The 24,422-nt window shown below is 37.3% G+C and overlaps 1 protein-coding gene across 1 annotated transcript in view; it reads left to right on the top strand.

The window, feature by feature from the left end:
* The window catches only part of LOC120525093 (guanine nucleotide-binding protein G(I)/G(S)/G(T) subunit beta-2), a 190,385-nt gene that overhangs the window by 420 nt on the left and 165,543 nt on the right, over positions 1 to 24,422 (top strand). The window lies entirely within an intron of this gene.

Genomic DNA, 24,422 nt, shown 5'->3' with positions numbered 1-24,422 from the left:
TATCAGAGACGTATGTAATGGGCGCATAATTGGTTCTTGGCTCCGCACAATCCGGTCGCATTTCTCCTTTTTCCGCATAACGAGGTTGGTGCTGGGGGCGGACGGACACACACACACACACACACACGTGCGATTGCAGCACCTTTTGGAGACATCTAGTGGTGCCTTAAAGTGCAGTGTGGGGTGCCACAGAGGGAGGGAGCGAATAAAGATATTGGTATGGAGTCGGGGGTCTCCTATTGCCCTTTCTACTACATCACCCGTGAACTTGATATCATTATCAAGCATACACATTACTAGTATTAATGATTACAGACTAAGGATCAGAAATCAAAGTCTGATTGCCAAATAATTTCCAGACCACAGCAGTGAAGGGTGCGGCCGGGAGTAGGGGGTGGGGGTTATGTCTGGTTGTTGGTTGAACGTACCGCAGTATAAAATGGAAGACAGTCGCTATAAATAAACAAACACAGGAGGAATAATGTCGTGGGCGCGTTGTGCAGCCTGTCTAAATAGAACCACATTGTGTAGCTTCAGCTTCCCATAGGGCTCTCATGCAGACCTTGACAAAAATAAAGCTGCCTTGGACCAACCTGAGGGGCCCGAAGTTTGATCCCCTCCCATTTCAGAAATGTTTTTAGAAAAAGGCATGTTTTGCATGTTTAGTTAATTGTACCATTCCTGAGGATGTACTTGTCGACTAGGACCGCGGTAGTAAGTAGCCCAGTTAGCCTCCTCCTTAGGTGTGCAAATTATCAATAGCTAGCACTGTATAGGCAGAGTAGCAAAGATGCTTTACTTTATTCTAGTTGATAGACTGGATTTTTTGCCTTTTTAAAAACATTTGCGCAATGATAATTATGCATAAAGAAGCAGATGCAGGTGGTTGAATTATATAGAGTGACAGGCAGTTTGAATGAAGTGGTGTGCTGTAATGGTTATGAAGGGTGTTCATCCAAGCAGGAGGTTTAAGACGTGAATGAGGTTGGGACAGAAGAAACAGGAAGAATGGATCTTGTTTGTAAAGATGACCCTGACAGTAGAAATAGGTGGAAGAGAAATAGTTGGCAGTTTCGGCAATTTGGGGAAACCCAGAAAATTGGTGTTAAACTGATCACATTTGGGGGTAATTTCTTCGTTCACATTAGAATTTGGAGGCTCAGTGAATGAGAGGGTAGTTTTGTCTGGCTTTATTTCACCTGTTTCAAAGGTTAAAGGCGAAACACCGTTGGCTTTATGTATTTTTATATGTATATGTCTATGAAAGTCTTTGGTACAGCTCAGCTGTTTGTCAGATATTCTGGTTCATGAGAAAGTGGTGCCAGTGTGGACACCCCCATTTGCTTTTTTTCCTTTGTAGTGTCTGAATGTAGTACTATTACACCTCTTACTACAGCTTTTCCCTTTACACATTCATATTTATGTTCATTTATAGAAGATGCTCTTTATTAACATGTATATAAAGTTGAACTCTCTACAATTGTTTAAATGCAAATTAATATCATATATCACACACTGAATATATTGCATTTTGTATGTGAAACAAAAAAACAACACTTTTGTGTTTTTGTATGAGGAGTCAAGTTATTCTGTGGAAACAGGTGTGTGGATTTGAGTGATTGTTTCTCGGTTTAATAGTGTATAGTTTGGGCTTGGGCTTCCACTGGCATTTCCAGTTCACAGCAGGCAACACTTGTCTTGTGAATTATAACTCTGGTGTTAAGAGGCTCAGAAGCTGTGCTCTTTTATATCATCTAAGATGATGTGCAAGAGCAGTGAAGTGAGATAAATGAATTGCAGGTTGTCTCCATCCATGTGCTATTCCTACTGCCATTCCACCTCTGGCAATATGTTGTGCCAAGTGGGTAATTTGTGTATCATCTACATCTTTTCACTTCCAAGCAGCTGTTATTTTAGATATCCATATGAAAGCAAGAAAAACCAGTAGTTTATGCTTTCAGCAATGGCCAGTTGGGAAACAGATGGGTCTGTGTGAGAACAATGGGTACTTCTTTCTATTTCCTGTTGGCGGGGGGAGACCAGAAATAGAGGAAGAGTATTATGGCATAGACAGATACAGTAAAAAACACTATTCAGATCTAAAATGCAGATCTAAAATGTAAAGCTTTGCTTTTTACATCAGCAGCTTTATTCTCTCATTTGTGTGTCAAATCAGGCACTATGTTGTAGGGGGAAGAATGATACGTTTGTGAAGAGAATGTCAGGAACACCATTAAAGAAATTGGTACACAGTCTCACTGCAGTATCAAATGCAATGTGTAACTGATATCTAAATCTTCCCATATGTAATTCTTGTACAAGGAACTGTTGACCTACTGTAGACTGTGTGTTGTGTTATGAAAGTGTAAATCCGTTCTCAACAATTTTTTTTTATCCTGTACTTGAAGTTAACACTCAATTTTAATATATATGATCATTTTATCTATCGGTAAATATGCTGTATTCATCATGTCACTACAGATAACCATAATAATGATATTCCTTACAGTAACTCCGATTGTCTATTCACATACAAGTGTTTGAACCACACATTGCTGTTGGTTATCACATGGAGTGAAGCAGTCTTTTGTTTGCATTTCTACATACACATCACACTTTTCTCAGCAGTAAAGTAAGATTAAAGACATCTTCTGACTTACTGAAACTTTACCATTTACTGTGTGTGTGTGTATGTATATATGTATGTATGAATGAATGAATGAATGTACCAAGTAGAAGTATTTTTGTGTGTATTCCCTGTTTGCCTTGGCAGAGGCATTTTCTTTTTTTAAGAATTTTTTTAAGTAGGTGTGTACCTGAGTTCAAGCCCACAGATGTTCAGTGTAATGTAATGTTCTGTATTTTCTGCTGGTATTTTGTTATAGCTGTGCCATGCACTGTACAGCTAATTAATTAAGACTGTTGATTGGAAAATGAATGATTGCAGGATCTGGCTGTGCCGCATTGTGTTGAACGAATCCTGCTGGCGTATACATGAGGTAGAAACAATGAGCTCTGACCAGAGCCTTCATTACTTGAGCCTTCACTGATCACTAAGGGCCCACAAGCCTGTTGCTAGGCAACACAGCCTCCGTTACCAGGCTCTCTAATGAGTTGGGCTGAAGAACTTGGCAGGTGGATTGTACCACTGCTTTGCTAATTCGGGTAGGGTTTTCCTCTGTCTATTATTTGCATAGTAAAAGAGATCAAGCAACTATTAGAGAAACAAAGAAAAAAAATACCATTTGTTCTCTCACTCCTTTGTTGTAATTGGATCATGGAAAAGTAACTTCCAGTAAAGTATGAATTTTATTTTGATATATTTCTTCTTAAATTATGTTTTAAGTATTTGAGCTTAAATACAGTTGTATTTCTGAAAATGTATGGTGTAGGAGAGGAATGCATATAGTCCCTTAACAAAGCCCAGGCGCATAGCCTGCATTTTTTTAGAGGAGAAGGGTGCCATGGACATCAGGAGATGTTGCCCAAGCTGAGCTCTGTGCGGCTGTTGTTTCCTGTTCTGATCTACTAGTCAAAAAGCAATTATTGTTTTTTCCTCTCCATCTGTGAAGTGTCTCCACCCAGTACTGGATGCAGTTGTTATTCTACTTATGTTTTCTGGCTGCATCCCACAGTGCGAAGCCTCATTAAATTGTTTTGTTTAGAATTATAGATGCTGCTTTTTAGAATGTTTTATTACCTTTGACCTTTATGTCAGTTAACTTACTTAATATGAAATAATTTTTTCCCCAAAAAGACATCAGACAGAGCTGAAAAATTCTTGTTGGTAACTGAATGCTGTAAAATCAAACTCAGGGTTTAGTGATCCAGTAACTCATGTTGCTTATAGGAAAAGTAATGCATTATAGTTAATGCTGACAGAAGTAGTAAACTCCATTTTACCAAAAAAAAAAAAAAAATCGGGAAGATCAGGAATTAAAAACAGATTTAAAGAGAAATGCATTTACATATTTTACTGAAAGATCTACTTTTTAATAAGTGCAATTTGTAAATATATTTAGATAGTTAGATACAACATTGTATGAAAATGTATGCCACCCTAAAGCAAGACCTTTAAAAACAAATGATTGTTGTATAACAGCAGTAAATGCAGTTTACTTTCAAGTATTTCCAAGATTTCCTGAACAATAATCCCAATTAACTTTTTGCCATGGGTGTGTGAACAATGCAGTGGACCAGAGAATGCATTAAGGATATCTTTAGCAAGAAGAAAGATTTTACCTGACAGCTATGAATTAGCTTATAAAAACCAATAGAACAAATTCTGTTATATTTATCTATTTTATTCCAGTGGTATTAGACATCTATGCAGTCCATTATGGCTGCAAAATTATCATTTTCATGCAGAACTAATAAAAGGTAACACAGTAGTGTAATTTATGTTAATACATATTTTAATCTTCTTATTTTAAACACTTAATTCATGAAAATACCAAGGGACCTATTCAAACATTTAGTTACTACAGTTTTAGTTGATGTCAGGAGCCTGGCATGTCTTCTAACAGAGTCTATGACATGAAGGGAAGGAAATGCCTTTTCTCTATTCACAAATAGGAAAGACACTCGCATTGCTGGCCAGCCACCCCCATCATCATTGTAGAACCATATTATTCGATATTGCAAAGGCAAAATTAGTTCCTGAGAAATGTTAAATATTTGACAATCCATCTTGACTTGCATCATGTTTGAGAACACTGTGGTGGTGTTATTGTTTGAAAAATAACATCCATCCATTATCTAGCCCGCTATATCCTAACTACAGGGTCACGGGGGTGTCTGCTGAAGCCAATCCCAGCCAACACATGGCACAAGGCAGAAAACAAACCCTGGGCAGGGCGCCAGCCCACCACAGGAAGAATAACACCTGTCATTAAAAAATATTTTAAGACGGTCACAAAGTAGATACGCAGCAATGAATTTATAACTTAATATCATAAATTTTGCCTTGTTTGTTGTAATTAACTTTCACATACTGTATTTTTACATTTATTTTACTGTACCATCAGAAAAAGGCAGCACTTACCGAAAGTGTACATTTAATTGGATATCAATTTGATGCCGCTGTGTTATCATGACACTACTTGTGAATCAATGACCCTGTAATGGGCATAGGGCTGTTTGGAAAATACAAAGAGACATGTTAGGTATGAACATTTTGGGCAGGGATGTCAATATTCCTTCATTGTCCAAGTGTCACTCATAATATTTAGTTGATCAAATAACTTGGTTTTAAGGTCTGCATAACAATGAATAAATAGCTTAACCACTTTGTCAGTGCAGGAGAATCATAAGGAAATGTAATTTTTTGGTGCACAAGTCAATATATTGATATATTTACTGTAAATTGTATATGGTGTTATATTGATTTTATGTGGACAGCTAAAGCATCGCATGTAGACATTGAGCATTACTTTTAAAGTAAGGCCATAGAATTGGTAACAAATTAAGTAAACAGAATTAGTATTCTATGTAAGTGCTAATGAATCAAAACTTCCCTCTGTGTTCATGATGCCTCTGAATTGTGTTTCTCTTTCTCTTTATTCATTAAGTGTTCTAAGAGGCTCATTTCACATTTTAGGCATGTGATGAATAAATTAAAAAGGGTTAGCTGGAAGCACAGCGCAAGTTATCACTTAATTGTTTATTATGAGGATGTCCAACTCTGGTCCTGGAGATCTACAGTGGTTGCAGGTTTTTATCTCAATGCTTTTCTTACTTAGTGACCCATTTTTGATGCTTAAGAACTTCTTTTGCTTTAACGTTAATTAACTTGCTATTTAAGACACAGACCTACAACAAGCCATGGAATTAAAAAAGGGGTTTAATTAACAAAAATGGCTTCTAATTAAGAAACTAGTTGGAATGGAAGTGGTTGGAGTTTACGGTCCAGACTTAGCTTTGGTCTGTTCCAGAAAGAGAGATTAGAAAATCCTGGCTCTCCAGACTGATTCTGGCTTGCTATAGCTTGATTTTGTACCATTGGATTATCTGGTGTCGGAACATGGGATTTTAATCGTCTCACATAGTCCTGGATGGGATGATCCTACTTAACGTGTGTTCACAGCAAAATGTATGAATCAAGCACTGACAGCTGATTAACGATGGACTACAAGTCATAGAAACTGAAGGAAAAACCTTCATGCTTGCAGAGCAGGAGATGCTAGTGGAACGTGTGAAGTTTATCAGTATAACCTCCAAATTAGGAGTACCACAGCAGCAACAGCTATCAAGGAAAAGAAGATGGCAAAAAGTATACTACTGAAAGAATGAATGTGTAAAACAAATAATTAGTAAATCTGTATACATTTTTGTGGTAAATTGTTGCATTGTGTCAAACTGTATCCTGATGTTATTACTTGAAATGTTGCATGCCCTCAAGAAGAAATGTATTCCACTTTTCCAATATTAATATCAAAAGAGTCTAAGCCCATTTAAATACAGTGACATACTATAATAATAAGAAAGCAGATGCAAATAGGTGCATGCACAAGCTTTAAATTTCACATTTGCTGGGATTAATAAAAGAGAAGTGAGTGGAACTTGGTGTATGCATAGATTTATGCATTTGGATTTTTTTGTGTGTACGCACATTTCCACTTTTATCTGTATGCCATGTCTTAGTGTGAATTCTATACATGGGGCCCCTGGTGTTATAGTCTGAGGTGTACAGAGTGAAGAGAAAAGGAGACAGGACTTTTCCTTATGGTGCTTTAGTATTGTTCTTATCTGTATCAGAAACCGTTGAAGCCTTTGTCTGATATGCAAATGGCAGTGGGTCCAGGTGCCCGCATGAGGACTCGTATAGTCCAGTACCAGTCTCGTAAGGTATGGTTGGTTCTCAACAAGATACAAGCTCCATATTAATTAACCACCAGTGTACTATGATTTTCATCTTTCTTCTCCCTTTAATTTTTTTAATGTCAGTGACTTTGGTAGTACATAAAGAGAAATCTTAAAAGTCTGGAAAACACTTTTTTTTAAATAAATAAATCGCTGTGTTTTTGTTGTTTGAAGCACACACCTTGATACAGAAACAAGGAGGACTTTCAAGGTATTAAATTTGATTAAAAAAAATAAAGATCTAGAACAAGTAAATTGTGAATGTTTCCATTTGAAAGTTGCCTTCTTTGTACCACATTTCTTGTGTTGACCTTCCACTTTTATCTGCATGCCATGTTTTAGTGTGAATCCTATGCATGGCATTTATGCATGAGGCCCCTGGTGTTATGTTATATTCTGAGGTGTACAAAGTGAAGAGAAAAGGAGACAGGACTTTTCCTTATGGTGCTTCAGTATTGTTCATATCTGTATCAGAGTCTTTGAGTTTCACAAACTGCGGTCTGCTTGATGGATAGTGCATTATCCAGGACACCGTAGGCTCACCCACCTGCATATTTCTGCATTTTCCCCTTACCAGGGATGGCCGTATGGTATTAAAGGCACTGGAAAACTCAAAAAACACAATCCTTACAGTGCTGCCAGGTGAAGTAAAGTCAGACAAAACTACCCTCTCATTCACTTACCATCCATTGAATCCTTTGTCTGATATGCAAATGGCAGTGGGTCCAGGTGCCAGCACCAGTCTCTTTTATAAGTCTTCATGATTTGAGATTTAAGTCTGTTAGGTCTGTTATTAGGTGAAGAGACACCTACCTTTTTGGGAACAGGAACAATACAGGATGTTTTCCACAGCAGTAGTACTTTCAGAAGCCTTAGGGACAGAGTAAACGGGTGACAGAGAACACCACAAAGTTTGTCAGCACAGGCCTTAAGAACTCGACGAATGACTCTGTCTGGTCCCGCAGCATTTCTTGTGCATAGCTTCCTCATTTGTCTCCTTACTTGACCACCAGTTATGGACAACCCACACTAATAACCAGAGGTGGTACCATCACTGGCCATTCCAATTGACATAAGAGTTGTTGATGTAGTAGGGATGGTGTAGGGAGACTGGTTATTGGAAGAAGGTGGCACTGGGAGAGAAAAATCTATTAAAAATGTAGGTTAGTTTCAGAGCATTATTTGCTCTAGTAACAAATGGGTTTCACAACATGCTGGTAAATGTCCATGTGGGAGAACCACTGATAGGGTACTATATAAAAAGTCTTAGGCACTTGTGAAAATATACTTTAAAGACAGGATGCTTCCAAAAATAATGCCATGAATTGTGGTCCATGTCATTATTTGCAGGTACCCCGGTTCCTGTTTTCGCTGCAGACTTGTGTTTGGGGTCATTGTCATGCTGCAGAGTGGGATAGGGACAGACCAGATTCTTCCATTACGGATTTGCTTAATGGATAACAATGTACCTATACTTTTGAGTAGAGAGAGGGTAATTGTTAGAGCCATATAGTTCTAATTTTGACTCATCAGTTTGGAGCTACTGTTGCCATTTTTCCTTAACACCAGTCCTTGTGTTTTTGTGCATAGGTGAGTCATTGGGCTTTATTGCCATTTTGGTGGAAAGACATTGTGATTGCAATATGTCCGTGAAGACTACTTCTGATAAGACCTTTTTGGACTGACAATGAATGCTCTAGGGTCATTTCAGCCAGTCCTGAGTATATAACAGTGCTGGACATCTTCCCATTTCAGAGGGATGTAAGCTTGATATATTTCTTGGTTGCTGCATAAGTTTTCATGGTCAACTGCTTTTCTGGTCCTCCAAATTACCTATGTTTGTTCTTCTGCAAAAGTGCTTGAACAGCACATCTGGAAACATCTGTCTGCTGCTGAATTTCTGCTTGGGAGAAACCTTGATGATGGAGGATATCCACTTTGTGCCTTGTTGCTATGCTTAATGTTTGCCATGGTATAAACTTTGCAGGTTAAACTGCTACATCTACTGCAGTCTCCCTTGCAAGTTGTATTTCACCTCTACACAGCTCTTTTTGCTTTAGTTATTCACTTTGATTCACCTACATATTCTGTCATTGATCTTTAGCACCTGTTTGTTATATTTTCTTAATAAAGTGCTAGGCTATATGTCTGTAAATGTTTTTAACTGGAAAGTCATGTACTACTATGTTAATTTCTTTCTTAAGATAAGATTTATTTATCTTGTTGTATTGATTAAATTTTTGCAAAACATATGGTTGAAACTGAAAAATATGCTCCTTTCTATTGACACACTAATCAAGAAGATATAAAATAACCATTTAAGACTTTTGAACAGTACTGTATATTTAGATTTATTTGAATATAAGGAAATTCTGATGGCTGCGTAAGGTATGGTATGTTCTCAACACAGATACAAGCTCCATATTATTTAACCACCAGTGTTCTATGATTTTCATCTTCCTTCTCCTATTAATTTTTTGTAATATCAGTGGCTTTGGTAGTACATAAAGAGAAATCTTAAAAGTCTGGAAAACACTTTTTTTTTTTTTTTTAAGATATAAATCACTGCATTTTTGTTGTTTAAACTGCACACCTTGATACAGAAACAAGGAGGACTTTCAAGGCATTCAGTTTGATTTTTTAAAAAGATCTAGAATAAGTAAAATGTGAATGTTTCCATTTGAAGTTGACTTCTTTGTACCACATTTCTTGTGTTGACCTTCATGTCCTGAGGCAGACTTTTTATTATTACCATCCTAAAGTCATCTTTTGGCAAAAAAAAAAAAAACAAACCTTTTTTTGTCGGTGAATACTCCTGCTCGTCAGTGTTTCTGTGTCTGATACAATAATAAATATTCATCCCATAGTTACTTTAGAGCCTAGATTTTGTTTTATTTTTATTTTGGTGTAAGAAACCTTCAAATCAAAATCAAACCAGTGCCCATGTTCAGATATGAGAAGGAAAGTTGTGGTATGACCTGTGTTTACCTCTTTTAGTTTGTACTTTTTTTAAAAATAATCTTTTGTCACTGGACATGCCCATCTGCATCTTAGGAACCTGAAGCAAATCACATCAGACCGCAGTCTGCAAAAGTCAGTTTTCTGTTTTCACAGATACCTACCTGGCATGTAAAAGTAGAGTCAAAAATTTGGGCTGAATTAAACAAACACTTTACTGTTACTCTTTTGCTCTCGCAAACCCTCTACCTAGTACCTTTATTTCCTTGTTTCAGTTAAGCTCTTGCTTTAGGTTCTAGTTACTAGAAAGATCAGTTTTAGCATCTTTTCAGCGAGAAATTTTTGTGTATTACTTTGCTGATGACAACGTTACTAAGATTAGGCATTACGGATACTAAGGTAGAAAATGTATATATTTTTGATACTGTACTAATACCGATAGAAATACCAAATTTTATCTTTACAAAAGGCTTAGCAAATATATGTTTATGGTTGTTAGGAAAAGCATTTTACAAGCTGCCATGTAAATGCTAAAAGAAAGTGAAACATTAAAGCACTGTTCATACTTCTTAACCGTGTTTAAAATATCTATTATGCTGTGTGTTTGTGTGTATATATATGTGTATATATATGTGTGTATGTGTATATGTATATGTATATGTATATGTATATGTATATATATATATATATATATATATATGTATATATGTATATATATATATATATATATATATATATGTGTGTGTGTGTGTGTGTGTATATATATATATATATATGTGTGTGTATATATATGTGTGTGTGTGTGTGTGTATATATATATATATATATATATATGTGTGTGTGTATATATGTGTATAGTGTGTGTGTGTGTGTGTGTGTGTGTATATATCTATATCTATCTATCTATCTCTATATCTATATCGATATATATATATATATATATATATATATATCTATTTGCTTATTTTCTTATTCTTTTGCATGTTTGTCACACAAAATGTTTCTGATCATCAAACACATTTAACCATTAGTCAAATATAACACAAGTAAACACAAAATGCAGTTTTTAAATGATGGTTTTTATTATTTAGGGAGAAAAAAATCCAAACCTACATGGCCTTGTGTGAAAAAGTAATTGCCCCCTGAACCTAATAACTGGTTGGGCCACCCTTAGCAGCAATAACTGCAATCAAGCGTTTGCGATAACTTGCAATGAGTCTTTTGCAGCGCTCTGGAGGAATTTTGGCCCACTCATCTTTGCAGAATTGTTGCAATTCTGCTTTATTTGAGGGTTTTCTAGCATGAACCGCCTTTTTAAGGTCATGCCATAGCATCTCAATTGGATTCAGGTCAGGACTAGGCCACTCCAAAGTCTTCATTTTGTTTTTCTTCAGCCATTCAGAGGTGGATTTGCTGGTGTGTTTTGGGTCATTGTCCTGTTGCAACACCCAAGATCGCTTCAGCTTGAGTTGACGAACAGATGGCCGGACATTCTCCTTCAGGATTTTTGGTAGACGGTAGAATTCATGGTTCCATCTATCACAGCAAGCCTTCCAGGTCCTGAAGCAGCAAAACAACCCCAGACCATCACACTACCACCACCATATTTTACTGTTGGTATGATGTTCTTTTTATGAAATGCTGTGTTCCTTTTATGCCAGATGTAACGGGACATTTGCCTTCCAAAAAGTTCAACTTTTGTCTCATCAGTCCACAAGGTATTTTCCCAAAAGTCTTGGCAATCATTGAGATGTTTCTTAGAAAAATTGAGACGAGCCCTAATGTTCTTTTTGCTTAACAGTGGTTAGCGTCTTGGAAATCTGCCATGCAGGCCGTTTTTGCCCAGTCTCTTTCTTATGGTGGAGTCGTGAACACTGACCTTAATTGAGGCAAGTGAGGCTAGCAGTTCTTTAGACGTTGTCCTGCGGTCTTTTGTGACCTCTCGGATGAGTCGTCTCTGCGCTCTTGGGGTAATTTTGGTCGGCCGGCCACTCCTGGGAAGGTTCACCACTGTTCCATGTTTTTGCCATTTGTGGATAATGGCTCTCACTGTGGTTCGCTGGCGTCCCAAAGCTTTAGAAATGGCTTTATAACCTTTACCAGACTGATGGATCTCAATTACTTCTGTTCTCATTTGTTCCTGAATTTCTTTGGATCTTGGCATGATGTCTAGCTTTTGAGGTGCTTTTGGTCTACTATTCTGTGTCAGGCAGCTCCTATTTAAGTGATTTCTTGATTGAAACAGGTGTGGCAGTAATCCGGCCTGGGGGTGGCTACGGAAATTGAACTCAGGTGTGATACACCACAGGTAGGTTATTTTTAACAAGGGGCAATTACTTTTCACACAGGGCCATGTAGGTTTGGATTTTTTTCTCCCTAAATAATAAAAACCATCATTTAAAAAATGCATTTTGTGTTTACTTGTGTTACAGATGACTAATGGTTAAATGTGTTTGATGATCAGAAACATTTTGTGTGACAAACATGCAAAAGAATAAGAAATCAGGAAGTAATAGCAAATAGTGTGAAAAACTATGTATATATGTGTATATATATGTGTGTGTGTATATATAATATACTGGAGTGCTTTCGGGTAAAGTACATTTTAAAGGCACAATAACGCAACAGGTAAGTAGCACTAACAGCACCTTAAAGGAAGGAAAAGAAAGAAGAGAAAAGCAGGAAGCAGTGGGGAGAGACAGCAAGTGAAGGCTCGCATGCAGCTGTGCAGGCAGCCTGGGTGTTTGGCAGACACCCACGGCGTAGTAGTTGTTGTTGCTTCCGCAGAGTTTGTTTTTATGAAGGACGGGAGTGACCGGAAGGCGGATGACTCTCCGCTGAAGGCAGCGGAAGTTGGGACTTGGGATGTGGTGTCCCCAGCGTGAGAGCCTTGGTTGTTGGGGAATCCCAAATCGCTCTTCGTTGAGCCTACCAGAGCCAGGGGTCGGTAAGGCGACCGACCAGCAGGAGAGTGGGCAGAGGGCTAGCAGCAGGTAGAGCGACTCCCCTGTGGAGAAGCCCAGATGGGAGGAGTAGGGGAGTTGCAGCAGGAAAAAAGACACCGGGCTTTGTTGTTTTAAAGGATTGCTTCCTGCATTATTTTAACCTCGTTGTTTTTAGAAGATTTGTTCTATTTAATTTTAACCTCCACAATAACATTCGTTTTAATGGATTATTTATTTAATGACTGTTGAATGCACTGCACTTATTTTGAACACCTTGTTTTTGTTGTTGTTTTTAAATAAAAGCATTTGACACTTTTTCACCATCCCCTTGCTTTGTTGTGCCTCACTGGTAAGCTCATTGGTAACATTACCGACGGTGTAGGGTTCAAAGGCTCACATGAAGACAGTTGGGAGCTTAAAACGACCCTGCATCGTCACAAAACCCTCCATTTTCTTAAAAGAATTAATCACAAAAGCAACCCTGAATGTTGCGGGGTTTTAGTGACCTGAACTCACCTTAAGGGCAGTAAGTAGTCGTGCAGCGCAATTTACAAAGATATATATGGATGTGTGTGTATATATAACTGATGCCCATTGACTTAAAGTTCCTGGGTAAAGTCTGGTAACGGAGATAGTTTTATAGATACTGGTCAACTCACCTTATCTATGGGTACATGGTTCCAGGTACCCCTGCGAATATGCAATATTTTATTTTATTTTTTTTTTACACGAAGGGCTATTATTTTTATTTCACTTGTGCTGCTTACTGTTGACCATGCTAAATACAGTTCTTGCTGGTGTGAAAAAGATTGCAGCAGGAGTCCACATTAATGCTTAATTCAGTAATGTTACAAAGGTGATTTAAAGTTGGTTCACTCAAAGCTAAAAACTGGTAAAATGTCTCCATTAGCATCAAAGCCTTAAATTTGTATTGTCCCAGTATATGATGGATTTGTATTTATGTCCAGTTAAAAAAAAAAAAAAAAACTAATTACTTCTTCTCAAAACAGTGCAGTCCTGGGGCCTCATGTATAAACGGTGCGTACGCACAGAAATGTTCTGTAAGAACTTTTCCTCGTTCAAATCGCGATGTATAAAACCTACACTTGGCGTAAAGCCACGCACTTTTCTACGGTACCTCATACCTTGTCGTACGCAAGTTCTCTGCTCGGTTTTGCAGACTGGCGGCACCCAGCGTCAAAGCAGTGCTACTGTTCCTGTGTGGTTACACCTTATTTTCCTGACGTGGCTTTATAAATACACTGAAACTAACCGCATATTGTTTATTAGTGTAACGCATCTGGTTGTAATGAACTTGTAACAATATAATGGTCCAGGGAACAGCCATAGTATTCCAAATACCATAACTTCTTTAGCTTTGTTACTCTCACTTCTCCTCCTTCTTTCAGCTCCTCCCATTAGGAGTTGCCACAGCGGATCATCTTTTTCCATATTACTCTCACTGCAGCACTAGAAGTATTTATATCACTGTATCTGAGTGTGAATCACAGCAGCAGCTGATCGGAAAGAGAATTATCGGTATACAGCTTCAAGGACACACTGTCTCAGCCACTGCAAAATGTTTTAAAGCCTTTCCTGTACGGACCTCGCGGTTCAGAAACCATTTCATCCCAAGAACTTTAAATGCACTCAATCAATTGCACCTTGTAGAACTGTTTGTACTTAAGTACAATCACCCCACTGTAAACTTGTACTATAGTTATAATATCGCACAACCTGAGCCACTTTATAAAGCGCGTATTTACATATGATGACGATATCATTTTTAAGGTGAAATGCAGCAAAATATGATTATTAAATTATACAGATAAAACTTTAACTTCATTTAAATAATCTATATTCTTCACTGGGAGTGTCGTGAAGGATAGAATAATTAAACATGTACTACGAAGATATTTCAATGTTCCTTAAACATTTTGAAGAATCGGCGCTAAGCTTACAGATGGCTTAATTTCTATTACAGAGCTGATTGTGTGGCGATCGGTTACTTGGGGAAAGAAAAGCAAGGACTGCAGTGGCGGCTATGCCAATATATATTGAATATAAAACAGAAAGAGAAAATAACAACACAGCAAAAAACGCAACGACAAATTTTGGCAAAAGTTAAATGCTTGTGTCATGAGCACGAGGCGGCTATGCAGTGTCCGCAACGGACGTGGCCATCCACCGTGCATAAGATACCTTACTGACATTGGCGGGTGAAGGAGCCACCGATTCTTCCTCTGCCCAGTGCCACTACAAGCCTAGAGCCGCCCCTGAGTACTGCTGCAATAAATTATTTCATCGAAGTGTAACACATGTTTAATAACGTGCTTTAACTCCTATCATCATAAAAATGATATCGCGTATACATCTCAGTATTTTAGTTATTCAGAGAGCTGTAATATCATGAATGTAATGGATTCTGTGTCCAGTTGGAGGAAGAGAGCCGGTTTAAGAAGCAAGTAGTGATTCACACACACAGAGCACATAGAAGATCAAATACAAAACAAAGCATATAATGTGCTACTTTAATTACGATGTGATTTGAGAAACTGCTTAATTAAACGATTTTAAGATGAAGTTTATGATGTTCTACTTTAATGACAAAATAAACTACGTGATTAAAGTGGAAATGTTGAGATTGAAGTTGACATTTCGTGCTTTTTCCCCACTGTGTGCCTTTTTTTCTCTGTACCCTAATAAGCTTTCATATGACACTCGACAGTGGGCTACAACTCGCCTTTTCACGGCGACTTTGATATATGACTTCTTTTTTATTTCCGACACTATGCGATTTTGTGAACGTGAGCTTTCAAGTTACTCCAACACGCTATGTCACTCGATCAACTTCCTTTTGTTGATTATACCACGGTTTATTTGAACAAATATTATGTTTTTCCTTTGCCTCCACTTGGTATTCGCTGAAATTCTTATATTTTCCCCTGTGCTTTTCCCATTGTCTTTTCACAGAAGGATGAGCTTAAGGGCGATTTTATATTCATTTGCATATTCAAAGAGGCGTAATTCTGGGAGGAGTTGGGGTGTTACATTAAGCGTGTGCACAAGCGTTTTTTTTCACGCTGATCGGGATTTATGTAGCAGAAGAACGTGGAAGTTGGAGTACGCACAAATTCCTGCATCTGGATTTTTCTGTGTGTAAGCACATTTCGGCTTTTGTGCTTACTCCATGTTATAGTGCGAATTCTACGCACAACGTTATACACGAGGCCCCTGGCCTCTAGCATCTCTATCAATTATAAGAAAAAAGTGCATTTCATTCTTTTCAGTTGTGGCTTGGCTCCATTCATTTGCAAAGTTTTTTTCTTTTCTATTTCCTTTTTGGGGTGTTTTTTGCCTTTTTCTTTCTTCAAAAAGAGCTGATCTTTAATTGGTTTTACTAACTAAAGATGATGTGCAGGTTGTTAATAGTGTTGGCATTTTCAAAAATGCAAGCCTATGCAGTACTAACAAAAATGCAGTGTAATCAGTTTATTTATTGGCACATATGACACACCCCCTTCGCTAAAGTGATTGACCTTGCTACATGATACTAGTTTCTAGAAAACTGCTCTATGATAAATATTGTAATCTAGCGAGACAATGAAAATTGGTATCTCAAAGTAGTAGAGAAAAATCAAAATGCAATAGTTGCTACCTTTGATGATAGCAATTTTATCAGTGCTCTTGTTTAAATTAGAGTAACTGCCTGTCTCTTGGAATCTCCTTCATTGCTGGGAGACACAGCACACCTTCTGGTAGTGTCACATATTGATGTGGACTAAACATTATTCACACATACAGGAGCATCTCAATAAATTAGAATATCATTGAAAAACTAATTTATTTCAGTAATTCAATTCAAAACGTGAAACCCGTATATTATACTCTGTGTAATGAATCTGTATATTTCAAGTGTTTTATTTCTTTTCATTTTGCTGATTGTCTTACAAGTAATGAAAATCAAAATTCAGCATCTCAGAAAATTAGAATTTTGTGAAAAGTTGTTTGTATATTGTATACTCATGGTATCACACTCCACTCGGCAAATTACCCCAAACATCGGCAAAGGTGTGCTGAGCCTTTAAATGGTTTCTCAATCTGGTTTAGTAGGCCACACAATCATGGGAAAGACTACGGAGTTGACATTTGCCCAGAAGACAGTCGTGTGTGTGTGTGTGTGTGTGTGTGTGTGTAATATATATAGTTGTTCATTTTTTTTTAATGATTTAAATAGTAAATTAATGTTTTGTCACTGACCACACCCAGTGTTTAATATAAAATTCTCGTAGGCTTGTTTAATATAAAAATTACATTCTAGACTTTGTAGCATTTCAAAACTAATTATATAGTTTAGTCTAAGGTACAATTTAAATCAACTCTATTTAGTGTTTTGTCATATAAGCAATTAATAGCGCAGGCTGTTTACTTTCTCTTCTGATGTACCTTGTATCAATGAGAAAAGCAACTATTTGCGTTTCCCAGCTGTAATTATTCTTGCATCGGTCAATGAAAGGTAACACGTGTATGAAAAGTACAACACTGAAAGTTTTATATCTTTGGCCCTTATAACTTTTCCTAATAGTGCACTCAAAACAGTGTAAGCCAGTTTTTCAATGCTTTTATGTAAGTGTTACTTCCTGTTTGTTCCTCTCACCCTGTGTACTGTTTCAGTGTTTCCTGGCAATGTTTCCTGTTTTAAACTATGGCAAAAGATCTAAAAAGTCATATTTTTATATATACATTTCCCCTACTAGTTTCTGTTGCTGTTGGTTAGTCATTTTAGTTTTAAAAATATGAATACTTTTTAGTTGCCTTTAAATGGTTCATCACATGTAAATAGTATGACTGTGCACCGTTTTGCTATAACCAATACAGTATAGAGAGTAACCAGTGTCCTTGTGCTGAGGTCTGCTGCTCTTTGTAATTTACCATCTGCCATATTTTGAGTATATCAAGAAACTGTTGAATTGTTTTGTCATTAATGGAAAACTTTATGAATTTCTTGATTTATACTTTGAAATTGCATGTAGATTCTGAGCAAATACAGGCCAAATTTTAATACTTAAATGTGCAGCACAGATGAGAGGCTAACAGTTGTAGATTCCAAATAACTCAGCATGTTTAATAGGGTGCTCAGGCTTAGCATGTATTGATCACTTTTAAAAGCAATAGTAAATTTTGAAAAAATATGGTTAGTATCTTAAGCACATTTACATGTAATTAGAGTTCACCAACAAGACTTCTATATACACATATATATACATATATCTATATACACATATATATACATATACACATATACACATATATATATATATCTATACTAATAAAAGGCAAAGCCCTCACTCACTGACTCACTCACTGACTCACTCACTGACTCACTGACTCATCACTAATTCTCCAACTTCCCGTGTGGGTGGAAGGCTGAAATTTGGCAGGTTCATTCCTTACAGCTTCCTTACAAAAGTTGGGCAGGTTTTATATCGAAATTCTACGCGTAATGGTCATAACTGGAAGCAGTTTTCTCCATTTACTGTAATGGAGATGAGCTTCAACGCCGTGGGGGCGGAGTTTCGTGTGACATCATCACGCCTCCCACGTAATCACGCAGTACATAGAAAACCAGGAAGACCTCAAAAAAGCGCTCAAGAAAACATGCATTATATAATTGAGAAGGCAGCGAAACAATAAGAAGCGAGCGAGTGACATACAACCATATTCATGAGTTCATGTGTATATATATATGTGTATGTATATATAAGAGGAAAACATTGGACTATTCTAAAGTGACCTTCTATGAGCCCTGACCTCAATCCTATTGAGCATCTTTGGAAAGAGCTGAAACATGCCGTCTGGAAAAGGCACCCTTCAAACCTGAGACAACTGGAGCAGTTTGCTCATGAGGAGTGGGCCAAAATACCTGCTGAGAAGTGCAGAAGTCTCATTGACAGTTAGAAGGAATCGTTTGATTGCAGTGATTGCCTCAAAAGGTTGTGCAACAAAATATTAAGTTAGGGGTACCATCATTTTTGTCCAGGCCTGTTTCATGAGTTTATTTTTTTAAATAATTCCGTTGAAGCATGGTTGAAAATCAATGTCTGACTTTCATTGGTTAAATTTCATAGAATTTTTATTTATTATTACTTTTGTCAGATTAAAGTTATTTCTGTGACCATTTTGAGTTTTTCTTTCATTGACTGAAGGGTACCAACAATTTTGTCCATGTGTGTATGCGAGTAGTTCACAAGCACCATAATTTACTATTAATCTAAAATTATCTGTAACTGAAATAACTTTGAGTATTTAAAATAGCATTAAAAGTTCACAAATGCAAAATTATGCATTTGTTGACAGTGTAAAGAAACATTAAACCAACATAAATAACTTTTTTATATAGGATCATAAGATATGGTTGAATACAAGAAATAATTACAATGATAAATTGGTGATTAAGACATTATCACTAAAATTCAACCACATTTTTTAAATAAATAGGAATGTTAGAGTTATACATTTACTATAATTTATGATAAGCTTCTGCAGTGCTTGGTCAAACTGTACTGGAATCCTTTTTTGACAGTTAGTTTTAAGACCCCGGAAAAACAAATAGGAGTGAAACAGTATAGCAGTATCAGTATTTTTGTTAAAAATGGAAATGAGCTACTGTCAAAAATGCACATTAACACCTTCCTTAGATGCCACAGAAAAACCCATATACATATATAAACTCTCCATCTTCAGTAGGTGCACAGTGGCTGCATTACACCTGGGTACAATACCTGTTCAGCTCTGGGCCAGAAACCACTGCAAAGGGTGGTAAGGCCAGCTCTTTATGTTGCTAGCACATAGCTCCCTTCTGTTCAGGATGTTATGTATATAACGGCAAGCATTATTTTTTAGGGTTTGGTCATCCTGCACAGTCACTGTTCTTCTTCTTCTATACTTGACCAATAGATTGAGGGACAGTGGTTATCCACGTGACTCAGTACCTACTGACTGCTGCATGACTGTTTCTTGTGTACGTTGCCACAATTTTATCATATAATGTTAAGTGCAAAAGCAAGTAGAAATATCTTGTATTGCAAAACAAAAATTTCAAATTTAGGGAAAAGTTACATGGTTCATGCATACTTTGAGATTGTTACAATGTGACATATCTGTGATTTGCAATCTTTTGAATTTGTAGCACCATCCATTTGAAAGAGGGAGTTTGACATTATACCAAGATTAAACTCTCATTCAACCTTTGAAGGTGTTTTCACACCTAGTTCATTTAGAGGTTTTTTTTTCTTTTTTCTTTTCAAACCATGGAGTGATTGCCCCTTTAGTTGGTTTAATTTAAGTAGATGCTAGTCTCTTTGAGCCAGAATTATAATATACATCTGGATTGAGTGAATTTGGCTTAAAACTGTGTGGGAACAAGTTGACAGCTGAGTGTCACGTTTCTAAACTGATTCAATGCCTTGTGAAGGTGATGCTTAAAGTAAGGGCAATGGTTTTGAACTGGAAAGAGCAGTGATACTCTTGTTAACCTTATTTAACAGAGAGCAAGCTTATCATTACAATAAACTGTTTGTAGCAAAAAAGTCTAATATAAAACAGACCCCAATTCAACAAATAAATGTGTCACATGTGCAGAGAACAAATTGCATGTGTTAAAAATAAACATAACCTGATGCAAGTGATTCAAAGATCTCAATGGGTGAGTTGTAAATACATTGTTGAAGGTGCTCTGTGTGTGCTCCCTGTTGACTGACGATGATAGTGTAACAATCAATGTAAGCTTGAAAGAATTGCAAGCTATGTTTGTGAACATTTGTACTGCAAAATATACATTTGCAATAAAAGTTGAATCATACCCTGTCAAAAGGGCTGCCATTATGACAGCTGATAATTATGAGCCCATGAAATGCAGATTTCAGTACTCAAAACACCCAAATCAACAAATTTGTCTAACAACACCAATAAAAGCATGAACAAGGCTGCACAGCGTCCACCTTCTGACCAAAAGTGTAAACAAATAAGTAAGTTAACATTACTGTCTATTGTGAAATGTAAACATGCTATGCCAGAATATATTCGCATTATAACACGTAGTATATACAGTACATAGACCTTAATAGATCTGTATTTGTGTTGTTATTATGCCGTATAGTGATGCAATAGGCAGAATTGCAGAAAAACATTGTAGTGGACAGAAGCACTTTTCAAAAGTGTTGAGCCAGTTAGTTCCAGTGGTCTACCTGTGTGCCTGTCTGTCTGCCTTTCTCCTCTGTCACAGCGATCATTACAACATACAAATTAATCATTAAGTTTCAATTACCATGTGCTACTTAGCTTTTGAATGGATAACAGCAATTTTAGCTTTTATTTTTCTGTTAGTTTCCAGTCTTTTGTTTGGTTTCTTTTGCGGTCTTCCTGAAACCCTGGCTGTTTAACATCTACGGACTGGAGAAATCGGGGGCAGTTGTTTTAGGAAGAAACACTATGGGTGCAGCTTTCATAGTAGCAGATTTTGATATTCACTACAAACTTTGTAGTGGGTTGTCCCCAGATGTGTATTCTTGTTTGAGAATCATGTCTGGCCCCATGAGACTACATGGATGTGAACACACCAAACACATTCTTTGGAAGTGGTGGCCTTGGTTTGTTTCCAAGCGAACCCTGTAGCATTTCAAAATTAAGTAGGAATTTATTCTGACATGGGACTGATCAGACTACAGTAAATACTATGCATTATGAGACACATTTCAGTTGGTAATTAGGCAAGTAATTTACCAGTAAGTTTACATAAAACAACTCATACCAGCTCCAGTCAATTGGTTAAATCCTAGCTCTTGATTCAGCCTCCGAGTCTTTCTTTTTCAAGATCAGCTCGGAGAGAAGTTGACCATAAAAAAAAAAATAAATCTGTAGCAGTTCTTGGGAAATGGCCAAAGAGCTATCACAGTAAAAGACACTGAAACAGGTAATAGGTTATCAATAGGAAGTGACAGTCAGAGTTAAACAATTTTGGGAGTAAGTAAGATACTGAGAGAATATTCCTGGTGATCAAAAGTATGCTATGTTACAGTTAATTGTATGTATGCAATAAATATTTGAGGAAGCTGTTAATCTTTATGCTACTGAAAAGGTGAATGATTTAATTGTTTTGTTCATATTGTGCCTGAGCTACACTTATCCCTAACTCTGACATACATATAGGGAGTTTCTCCAGTAGATTATTTGCTTCTCCAGTAGATTATTTGCAGTGTGTAACACTTTTGTATCCAGTGCTTTCCCACATTGTGGTTTTCCAAACCATGTTTACTCCCATCATATTATTTGCTTGGAGCTTTGTTTTCCTTTTTTTTAAGCAGGAAATTTGGTTATAACATGGACTAACTTTGGTCATTGCCAGTATACCTGTCCAGAATTTGTTTAATTTTTGAATAAATTTAAATGCTTAATGTTTGTCTTGCCTTTCCCTGGCCGCTATCTAATGTTAGACATCTTTTTAAATTCCATTCCAAAAGGAGATTAGTACTAGTTGCAGGTCTCCCTTGAGAGCATGGGATAGTCTTCTATGTTCTAGGGTAGAAGCATGTGTTTGTCTGTCTGCCCTCCTTCTTCACAAGTGTAGTGTAGGGCTCCTATTGGATTTTGATGCTTATTTCCAAAAAGTCTGTTGTTTGGAAAGCAAAATTGATTAATGTATTTTTTTCTTTGTTTTTTTTAAACAGAATGCTGATACACTTGGAAAGTTGTATAATTGGCACATGCTTAGTGAAGTATAAAATGGCATGTCAAATCTTTATAGATAGAAATCTACAACCCCACTTGTATTTCATTGTCTTAGTTCTACTTTTCAGATTTCAGAGATTATTGTATTTTCAGATGTTCTTTACTCATCTCATCACACCACAAAAGACAGACATAGCAGTTTTTTGAAAATGAAACTAGAATCTCGCTGTTCAATCACTCGTCTTAATTTTATTAAACTACAACCTTTTACATAAAACACAATTGCAATATTGATTCATAAACTCTAGGAGGAGCCTGGAAAAGACACCAGAACAGAAAATATTACATATTGAAATAGAAAATAATCTAGCTATTAAAGTAGTAATTTCTGCAGTAGGGGCATATGTCATGTGACTTCTAAATTATAAGATTGGATTTAATGTTCCAAGAATCTTCTTCTTTTGTTTGTTCCCGTTCGGGGTTGCCAGAGCAGATTGTCTTTTTCCATGTCTTCCTGTCCACTTCATCTTGCTCTGTTACACCCACCACCTGCATGTCTTCTCACCATATCCATAAACCTCCTCTTGGGTCTTTCTCTTTTATCTGGCAGCTGCATCCTGAACATCCTTCTCCCGATATACTCTGCATCTCTCCTCTGCACATGTCTAAACCAACACAATCTCTCCTCTGTGACTTTGTCTCCCAACCGTCCAACCTGAGCTGACCCTCTAACGTTCTCATTTCTAATCCTGTCCATCATTGTCACGCCCAGTACAAATCTTAACATCTTTAACTCTGCCACTACCAACTTGGTCTCCTATTGTTTGGTCAGTGCCACTGTCTCCAAGCCACATAACATAGCTGGTCTCACTACCATCTTGTAGGCCCTCCCTTTCACTCTTGCTGCTACCAGTCTATCACAAATCATTCCCAATACTCCTCCACCTTGCCTGTATTCTCTTCTTCACCTCTCTTACACACTCCCTGTTACTCTGTACTATTGATCCCAGGTATTTAAACTCATCCACCTTTGCCAGCTCTACTCCCTGCATCCTCCCCATTCATCTTACCTCCCTCTCATTCACACACATGTATACTTACTCCTACTGACCTTCATTCCTATTCTTTCTCGAGCAGATCATCACCTCTCCAGGGTCTCCTCGACCTACTCCCTACTCTCACTACAGATCACAATGTCAACCACAAACATAGTCCAGGGGGACTCCTGTTTAATTTCATCTATCAGCCTGTTCACCATTGCAAATAAGAGAGAGCTCAGAGCTGATCCCTAATGTAATGCCACCTCTACATTGAATGCATCCATCACTCCTACCACAGACTTCACCACTGTCCTTCTTCCCTCATATATATCCTGTACCACTTTTACATACTTCTCTGCCACTCCTGACTTCCTCATAACAGTACCATGACTCCTTTCTGGGTACCCTGTTATATCCTTTCTCTATGTCCAATAAGGCACAATGCAATTCCTTCTGTCCTATTACCATACTTCTCCATCCACTTCCCTCAGAGCAAATATTGCATCTGTAGTGCTTTTTCACAGTATGAAACCATACTGCTGTTCCCTAATCATCACCTTCCTTCTTAACCTAGCTTCTACTATTTCCCATAACTTGATGCTGTGGCATCCTCTCACTCACACGCCAGCTTATGATCGAGTCAGGTCTGTATGTCTGTCCACTTTTCATGAGAGAACTACTTAACAGATTTAGATCTGTTTTTTTTCTATAATTTGCTTGAACATTCCGGTTGATTTTGCAACTTCTCTCATTGCACTAAGTATCATAGTGGCAGTGATTTTTATAAGCACGAAGAGAGAGAGGCTGCAGGCCAAGGGGTGGGGGAGGCATAAAATTAATTAATTGGTAATCAAATTATTTGACATGCTGTCTCTGACATACACTTCAATAA

Source organism: Polypterus senegalus, chromosome 3 (genome assembly GCF_016835505.1).
Source record: "Polypterus senegalus isolate Bchr_013 chromosome 3, ASM1683550v1, whole genome shotgun sequence".
NCBI classification, from domain to species: Eukaryota; Metazoa; Chordata; class Cladistia; order Polypteriformes; family Polypteridae; genus Polypterus; species Polypterus senegalus.
This window is presented reverse-complemented; position numbering and strand designations above follow the sequence as displayed.